The 9447-nt window shown below is 36.0% G+C and overlaps 1 pseudogene; it reads left to right on the top strand.

Annotated features, from left to right (window-relative positions):
- Positions 1-1897: 1897 nt before the first annotated feature.
- Positions 1898-2848, top strand: LOC138842567 (AP-2 complex subunit beta pseudogene; annotated as a pseudogene).
- The last annotated feature ends 6599 nt before the right edge of the window (positions 2849-9447 follow it).

The following is a 9447-nucleotide window of genomic DNA, read 5'->3' as shown; positions in this document are numbered from 1 at the left end:
ACAAAGACACCACCAAAAAAGAAAATGACAGGCCAATACCCTTGATGAATATAGAACCTAAAATTCTCAACAAAATGTTGGCAAACCGAACCAAACAACGCATAAAAAAGATCATACACCATGAACGTGCTGAATTATCCTAGGGTCACAAGGATCTTTCAACATATGCTTATCAATCCATGTGTGATACACCACATCAACAACAAAAAAGACAGAAATGACATGATCATCTCAATAGATTCAGAAAAACTATTTGATAAATTTCAACACCAATTCATGATAACAACTCTTATGAAAGTGGGTATAGAGGGGACATATCTCAACATACTAAAAGCTATTTATGACAAACCCACAGCCAATATGATACTTAATGGTGAAAAGCACTTAGCCTTCTCGCTAAAATCTGGAACAAGACAAGGATGCCCAGTCTCACCACTTCTGTTCAACATAATACTGGAAGTCTAGCCATGGCAATCAGACAAGAAAAAGAAAGGAAATGTATCCAAGTTGGAAGGGAAGAGGTAAAATTTTCATTATAGGGAGATGACATGATACAATATATAGAACCTAAAGACTCCACACACAAACTACTAGAACTGATAAACAGATTCAGCAAGGTAGCAGGATACAAGGTTAAAATACAGAAATTGGTTGCATGTCTTTATATTAACAATGAAATAGCAGAAAGGGAATGGAAAAAAATATCCCTTTTAAAATTGCATCCAAAAAAAAAAAATACTTGTGAATAAACCTGACCAAGGTTGTGAGAGACTTATAAGCTGAGAACTATAAAACATTAATAAAGGAAAGTGAAGAGGATTCAAAGAAATGGAAAGATATCCTATGCCCTTGGATTGGAAGAAATATTGTTAAAATGGCCATTGGACCCAAAGCAATCTACAGATTTAATGACATCCCTATCAAATTACTCATGATATTTTTCACAGAACTAGAACAAAGAATCCTAAAATTTATATGGAACCATAAACAACCCAGAATTGCTAAAGCAATCGTGAGGAAAAAGAACAAAGCAGGAGACATAATGCTTCCAGACTTCAGAGAATACTACAAAGCGACAGTAGTCAAAACGGCATGGTATTGGCACAAAAACAGACGTATGGGTCGATGAAACGGACTAGAGAGCCCAGAAAAAAACCTACACACCAATGGTTAATTAATCTTTGACAAAGGAGGCAAGAATATACAATGGGAAAAAAGACAGTCTCTTCAGCATGTTGTGTTGGGAATGTTGGACAGCCACAGGTAAACCATTGAAGTTAGAACACACGCTCACACCATGCACAAAAATAAACTCAAAATGGCTGAAACAGTTAAATATAACACATGACACCATAAAACTTTTAGAAGAGAAGATAGGCAAAATATTCTCTGACATAAGTTGTACCAATGTTTCTGTAGGTCATTCTCCCAAGGCAATGGAAGTAAAAGCAAAAATAAACAGATGGGACCTATACAAACTTACAAGCTTTTCCACAGCTAAGGAAACCGTAAAGAAAATGGAAAGACAACCTGTGGAATGGGAGCAACTATTTGCAAATGATGCAACCTACAAGGGCTTAATTTCCAAAATATACAAACAGCTCATACAACTGAATCACAAAAAACCAACCCAATCAAAAAAATGGGCAGAAGACTGAAATAGACATTTCTCCAAAGAAGACATACAGATGGCCAATAGGCACATGAAAAGATACTCACCATTGTTAATTATTAGAGAAATGCAAATCAAACCTACAGTGAGGTATCACCTTAAACCAGTCAGAATGGCCATTATTTAAAATTCTACAAATAAATTATGGAGAGGGGATGGAGAAAAGGGAGCGCTTCTACATTGTTGGTGGGAATGTAAATTGGTGCAGCCATTATAGAAAACAGTATGGAGGTTCCTCAAAAAAATAAAAATAGAGTGGCCATAGGATCCAGCAACCCCTCTCCTGGGCTTATATCCAGACAAAAGTATAATTCAAAAAGATGGACCTCTTGCGGGGAAGGGCTACATAGTCTGGTGGGACAGTCCTTCATCCCACCATCAGTGCCTGCAACCTTTGCTCCTTCACCTACTCCTGCTGTGGTCAGCAGTGGTCTGAATGACCAACCTGAACTCTCTATGGGGATAGTCATGGCACCTGGTGGATATGGGGCTCCTACAACTGTCTGGCTACCTGCAGTAAAGGCTAAAGTCTTGGAGATTTCAGGAACATTTACTCACCTCCAAGGGCACGTCTATATGGAAATGAACTTCATGAAGAAAGCTCTGTAGCACATGACAGACTTGGCAATTCAGTTTAACAAGAATAGCTTTGGTGTCATCCACAGCACTCCTCTGGCCATCCCTACACCACTGATGCCAAACCAGAGCATTGATGTCTCCCTGCGTCTCCACACCTTGGACCCAGTCATGAAGATAGAACCTCTGAACAACCTGCAGGTGGCTGTGAGAAACAATCGTGATATCTTCTACTTCAGCTGCCACATCCCACTCAATGTGCTTTTTGTAGAAGATGGCAAAATGAAGCGCCAGGTCTTCCTTGCAACATGGAAGGATATTCCCAATGAAATGAACTTCAGTTTCAGATTAAGGAAAGTCATTTAAATGCTGACACTGTTTCCAGCAAGTTGCAAAACAACGTTTATACTATTGCCAAGAGGAATGTGGAAGGGCAGGGTATTCTTACCAATCCCTGACTCACTAATGGCATTTGGGTTTTGGCCCAGCTCCATAGCCAGCCAGAAAACCCCAATTACACACTGTTGCCAAAGTGTAGAGCTAGCTCCTGAAGCCTCCCAGTACATCTATCAGGTCTATGACAGCGTTTTGAAAAACTAATAGACTGGTCTGGTGCCCTCAGGCCATCCTGTGATTGGTGCAATCCAAGAACTCTTAACCGGAAGAAATTGTACTGCCATGTGGAATCTGAACCCAAACACACCGAGGCCACCCGCCATGGTAGTGACGGGTCTGACCTCTGCTAGTATTAGGGCACAACCTTTTGGATAGTTTTAGCTATCCGACACTTGAGCATTTGTAACCACAGCTTCAATCACTTCCCGCCTCTTGCCACCTGCTGCTGTCTGTCTGTGTGGGTTTCTCCATCCTGTGCCAGCGGCTGGCGTTTTTTAGTGTAATTTGATATTTTGTAATTGAGAGCTCACTTCAAAAGCAGCAAAAGACAAAATATATTTAAGCAAGGAAAAGTGTCCCTGAAAGAAAAATGTCATTTGCTGTTTTTTTTCTACTCAGTTGTTTGAGCATATTATACATATTAGAGTGTTTTTTCAAATATTTTTCACATTTTGTAGGTACACTCTGCTCTCTGTAAATTGTTTCCTTTGCTGTTAAGAGCTTTATAGTTTAATGCAATGTTTTCAATTCTTTTTTTCATTTTCTTTTTTTGCTTTTGCTGCCTGTGCTTTTGTGGTCACATCTAAAAATACATTGCCCATAGCAGGTCAAGAAGTCCCCCCCTCATATCTTCTTCTAGTAACTTTACAGTTTCTGATCTTTTATTTAATTCTCTAAAACAGTTTGAATTAATTTTTGTATATAGTGTGAGATACAAGTCTAATTTCTTCCTTATGCTTGTGAATATTCAGTTTCCCATGAATTTACTGAAGAGAAGATCCTTTTCTCATTTTATATTCCTGTCACTTTTGTCAAAGATCAATTGATTGTAAATATGTGGATTTATTTCTGAGGTCTGTATTTAATTCCATTGTTCTATATGTCTGATTTTGTACTGTGACCGTACTGCTTTGATTACTATGCTTTGTAGTATAGTTTGAAATTATGAAGAGTGATGCCTTCAGCTTTTCTCTTTGTGCTCAAGATTGCTTTGGACATTGGGGGCCGTTTATGGTTCCATATGAATTTTAATATTTCTTTTTCTATTTTCTGGGGAAACTGCCTTCGGATTTTGACATGGATTGCATGGGCTCTATAGATTGCTTTGGATAGTATGGACATTTTTAACAATGTTCATTTATTCAGTCTAGTAATATGGGCGATCGTTGTGTCTTCTTCAAATTCTTTCATCAGTATTTTATAGTTTGCAGTGTACGGCTCTTTTACATTCCTGGTTAACTTTATTCCTAAATATTTTATTCTTTTGTGTGCTATTGTAAATGGACGTTTTTTAACCTTTTCTGATAGTTTCTGTTGTTAGCATACAGAACCACAAGTGATTTTTATATGTTGATTTTGTGTCATGCTGCTTACTCCATTTATTTATTAGTTTGAACAGTTTTTTGGAAGTGGCATTTTTAGGTTTTTGTAGATATAAAAACATGTTATCTGCAAACAGAAAATTTAGGTTTACCTTTATGATTGGGATTTATTTTATTTATTTTTCTTGCCTACTTGCTCTGGTTAGGAATTCCCGTACTATGTTGAAAAGAAGGGGCAAGAATTGTAATCTTGTCTTGGCTGAAACTTAGGAGAAACACTTTTGGGACTGTTAGCTTTGGACCTGTCATATGACTTTTAATGTGTTGAGGTATATTCCTTCTATAGCTAATTTCTTGACAATCTTTATCATGAAAGGAAGTTGGATTTTGTCAAATAATTTTATGTATCTATTAATATGATATTTTCCCTTTATTCTCATAATGTAATCTATCGCAGTTATTGATTTTCATACATTGTGCCATCCTTGCATCCAGGTATAAATCCCACTTAATCATGGTGAATGAATCCCTTCAATGTGCTGCTGAATTTAGTTTGCCAGTATTTTGAGTGTATTTCATTTATGTTATTCAGGAATGTTGATATGTACTTTTCTCATTGTGCCCTTGTCTTTTTTTTTAAATTAATTAATTATTTATTTATTTTTAGTTGTGTTGGGTCTTTGTTGCTGCACGCAGGCTTTTCTCCACTTGCGGCGAGTGGGGGCTGTTCTTCATTGCGGTGCGTGGGCTCCTTATCGTGGTGGCTTCTCTTGTTGCGGAGCAGAGGCTATAGGCGCGAGGGCTTAGTAGTTGCATTGCACAGGCATAGTTGCACCACGGCATGTGGGATCTTCCCGGACCAGGGATCGAACCCGTGTCGCCTGCATTGGTAGGAGGATTCTTAACCACTGCGCCACCAGGGAAGACCCCTTGTCTGGTTTTGGCATGACCCTTGTCTGGGGTAATGCCTCATAAGATGGGTTGAAAGCATTCCCTCCTCTTTAAGTTTTTGGAAGTATTTGAGTAGTCTTGGCTTTAATTTCTCTCTAAATATTTGGCATAATTCATGAGAAAAACTATCTGGTCCTGGGATTTTATTTATTGAGAGGTTTCTCAATACTGTTTCATTCTCTTTACTCATTACTGGTCTATTCAGGTGTTCTGTTTCTTGGTGGGTTGTATGTTTCTATGAGTTTGTCCTTTTTTGTCTAAGTAATCCAAGTTGTTTGCATATGATTGTCAATAGTACTCTCTGATTGTCATTTGTATTTCTGTGGCATCATTGTAATGCCTTTATATGCATGTATGTGTGTGTTTATTTATTCATTCATTCATCATTCATTCAACCTCTCTTTTTCTTAGTCTTGCTAACAGTTTGTCAATTTTGTTTATCTTTTCAAAAAAAACCCTCCAATATTATTTATCCTTCTACTGTTTTCGTAGTCTCTATTACTTTATTTTTAATTTTTATTGGAGTATAGTTGATGTACAATGTTGTGTTCAGTAAAGTGAATCAGTTATACATATATCCACTCTTTTTTAGATTCTTTTCCCAATAGATCACTACAGAGTATTGAGTAGAGTCCCCTGTGCTAGACAGTATGTCCTTCCATTACATTTATAACTGCTCTAATCCTTATTATTTATTTCATTCTGCTAATATTGGGCTTAGTTTGTTCTTTTCCTAGTTCCTTTAGTTGTAAAGTTAGGTTATTTAATTGAGTGGTTTTTCAGAAACAAAAGGTTTTATTACTTATGGTACAGCAAGCATGAGCATAATATTGTATTGGTTCTCCTTCCCCACACCCAGGTTCCCAGTGGGATGACAGAGAGGGATCCAGTTGAGTGCTATGCATGTACTTGGCTGTGTTACACTGAGGAACACTGAGTTTGAGGACTCCACTGCTTTTAAAATGAGAGGTTAGCAGGTTCCTGTTTGTCTGAGGGAGAGACATTAGCTCATTCCTCAAGGCTGTTCATTACAAACACACTCCCAAGAAATGGCTCAGGTGAAATGCTGTCAGGGCATACATTCTTTTTCTTTCTTTCTTTTGCTTTTTTTTGATTGAAGAATAGTTGGCTTATAATATCACATTAGTTTCAGATGTACAACATAATGATTCAGCATTTAAGTATATTACAAAATGATCACCTTGATGAGTCTAGTAAACATCTGTCCCCCTCCACAGTTACTGCAGTATCATGAACCATATTCTTTATTCTGTATATTAAATTCTTGTCAATTTTTATCATATAACTGGAATTTTGTACTTCTTATACCCTTTCACCTGTCTTGTCCAAGACCCACTCCCCTCCCCTTTTGCAACCACCAATTTGTTCACTGTGCCTGTAAGATTTGTTTTGTTGTGTCTGTTTTGTTTTTAGATTACACATATAAGTGAGATCATGTAGAATTTGTCTTTGTCTATGTGACTTCACTGAGGATAATACTCTCTAGGTCCATCCATGTTGTAAAAAATGGCAAGATTTTATCTTTTTATGGCTGAGTAATATGTAACTGTATATGTACATTTGTATACACATATATACATATATATGTATCTGTATATGAATATATCTACATACATGTATAGATACATGTATACATATGTGTATATGGATGTGTGTATGTGCGTTGTGTATATTCATATGTATGTATGTGTATACGTGTGTGTGTGTGTGTGTGTGTGTGTATATATCACTTATCCATTTGTCTCTCTTTGAACATTTAGGTTTCTACCATATATTGCCTATTGTAAGTTATGTTTCAATTAACACAGGGGTGCATGTATCTCTTTAAATTAGTTTTTTGCTTTTTTTCTTTGGATAAATAACCAAACATGGAATTGCTAACTCATATGGTAGTTTTATTTTTTAATGTTTTCAGAACCCTCTGTACTGTTTTCAATAGTTGGCTGCATTGACTTTCATTCTTAGCAGTAGTGCAGGTGAGTGCTCTTTTCTCCACATCCTCAGCAACACTCATTAATGTCAATTTGATGATAGCCATTCTGACACCTGTAAGGTGATCTCTTTCTTGTGGTTTTGATTTGCATTTCCCTCCTGATGATTAGGGATGTTGAGCATATTTCCATGTGTTTTTTAGCATCTTTTTTTTTTTGGCAAAATGTGTATTCAGATCCTCTACCCAATTGTTTTTATTTTATTTATTTTTTAAAATTATAATTTATTGACAATATTATATCAGTTTCAGGTGATCTGGGATTTTTTACAGATTATACTTGATTAAATGATTTTACAAGAGAATGGCTATAATTCCCTGTCCTATACATCTTTGTTGCTTATCTATTTTATACATAGTAGTTTGTACCTCTTAAGCCCATACCCCTAATTTGCCCCTCCCCCCTTACCTGTCCCCAGTGTTAACCACTAGTTTGTTTATAGATCTGTGAGACTGTTTCTGTTTTACATATACATTCATTTGTATTATTTTTAGATTCCACATATAAATGATATCACACAGTATTTGTCTTTCTCTGACTTACTTCATTAAGCATAATATTCTCAAGGTCCATCCACGATGCTGCAAATGGCAGAATTTCATTCTTTTTATGGCTCTGTAATATTCCACTGCACATATATGTGGTATCTTTTTATCCATTGTCTGTTCATGGGCATTTAAGTTGCTTTCATATCTCGGCCATTGTCAGTAGTGCTGTTATGCACATTGGGGTTTATGTATCTTTTTGAATTAGTGTTTTCATTTTTTTCCTAGATAGGTACCCAGGAGAGTTATTGATGTATCATATGGTAGTTCTACTTTTACTATTTTGAGAAACCTCCATCCTATTTTCCATAGTGCCTGCAACAATTTACAATCCTACCCACAGTGTACAAGGGTACACTTTTCTCCACATGCTCTCCAAAATTTGGTATTTGTAGACATTTTGATGAGAGCTATTTTGACAGGTGGAGGTTGATATCTCACTGTTGCTTTGAATTGAACTTCTCTAATAATTAGTGATGTTGAGCATCTTTTCATCTGCCTTTTAGCCATCTGTATCTTCTTTGGAAAGATGTCTATTCATGTCTCCTGACCATTATTGATTATGTTGTTTGTTCATTTTTTGTGTGTGTGATATTGAGTTGTATGAACATTTATATATTTTGGATATTAACCTTTTGTCAGTCATATCATTTGCAAATGTTTTCTTACACTTTGCACTTCGAATTTTGATTTTGTTGATGGTTTTCATGGCTGTGCAAAAGCTCTTAAACTCTATTTAGCTTCCACTTGTTTATTTTTGCTTTTATTTCTTTTGCCTTAGAGGTCAGATCCCAAAAAATATTGCTACAATTTATGTCAAAGAATGTTCTGCCTATTTTATCTCCTAGGAGTTTTATGGTTTAGTGTATTACCTTTAGGTCCTTAATCCATTTTGAATTTTGTGTCTGGTGTGAGGAAATGTTCTAAATTCCTTATTTTACATGTAGCCCTCCACTTTTCCCAACACCACTTATTGAAGAAACTCTCTTTTCTCCACTGTATATTCTTGCCTCTTTGGTGGTAGACTTATTCACCATAAGTGTGTGAGATCCTTCATGCTATTCAGCTTGGGTGATTTTCTATTTCTATTCCATTGATCTATGTGTCTGTTTTTGTGATTATTGTAGCTTTGTAGTCAGGGAGCATGTTATCTCCAGCTTTGGTCTTTTTTTCCTCAGGATTGCTTTGGCAGTGTGGGTATTTTGTGGTTCTGTATTTATTTGGGGATTATTTGTTCTGTGTGTGAACAAGGTCATGGGTATTTTGATAGGGATTGCTTTAAATCTGTAGGTTGCTTTGAGTAATAGGGCTATTTTAAAAAGATTAATTCTTCTGATCCAAGAGCATGGGATATCTTTTCATTTGTTTGCATCATCTTCAACTTCCTTCATCAATGTCTTATAATTTTTAATATATAAATCTTTCACCTCTGTGGTTAAATTTATTCCCAAGTATTTTATTATTTTTGGTACATTTGTAATTTTTTTCTTAATTGCTCTGACAGTTTGTTATTAGGGCCGAGAAAAATAACAGATTTCTGTATATTAATTGCATATATTTCAATGAAAATAAAAACAAAAATTAACAAATGGGATCTAATTAAACTTAAAAGTTTTGCACAGAAAAGGAAACCATAAACAAGATGAAAAGACAACACTCACAATGGGAGAAAATATTTGCAAGTGAAGCAATTGACAAAGGATTAATCTCCAAAATATAGAAACAGCTCATATAGCTCAATATTAAAAAACCAG

This window comes from Globicephala melas, chromosome 2, assembly GCF_963455315.2.
Source record: "Globicephala melas chromosome 2, mGloMel1.2, whole genome shotgun sequence".
In the NCBI taxonomy this organism is placed as follows: Eukaryota; Metazoa; Chordata; class Mammalia; order Artiodactyla; family Delphinidae; genus Globicephala; species Globicephala melas.
Note: the sequence above shows the minus strand (reverse complement) of the source record. Positions and strands in the feature narration are given on the sequence as shown.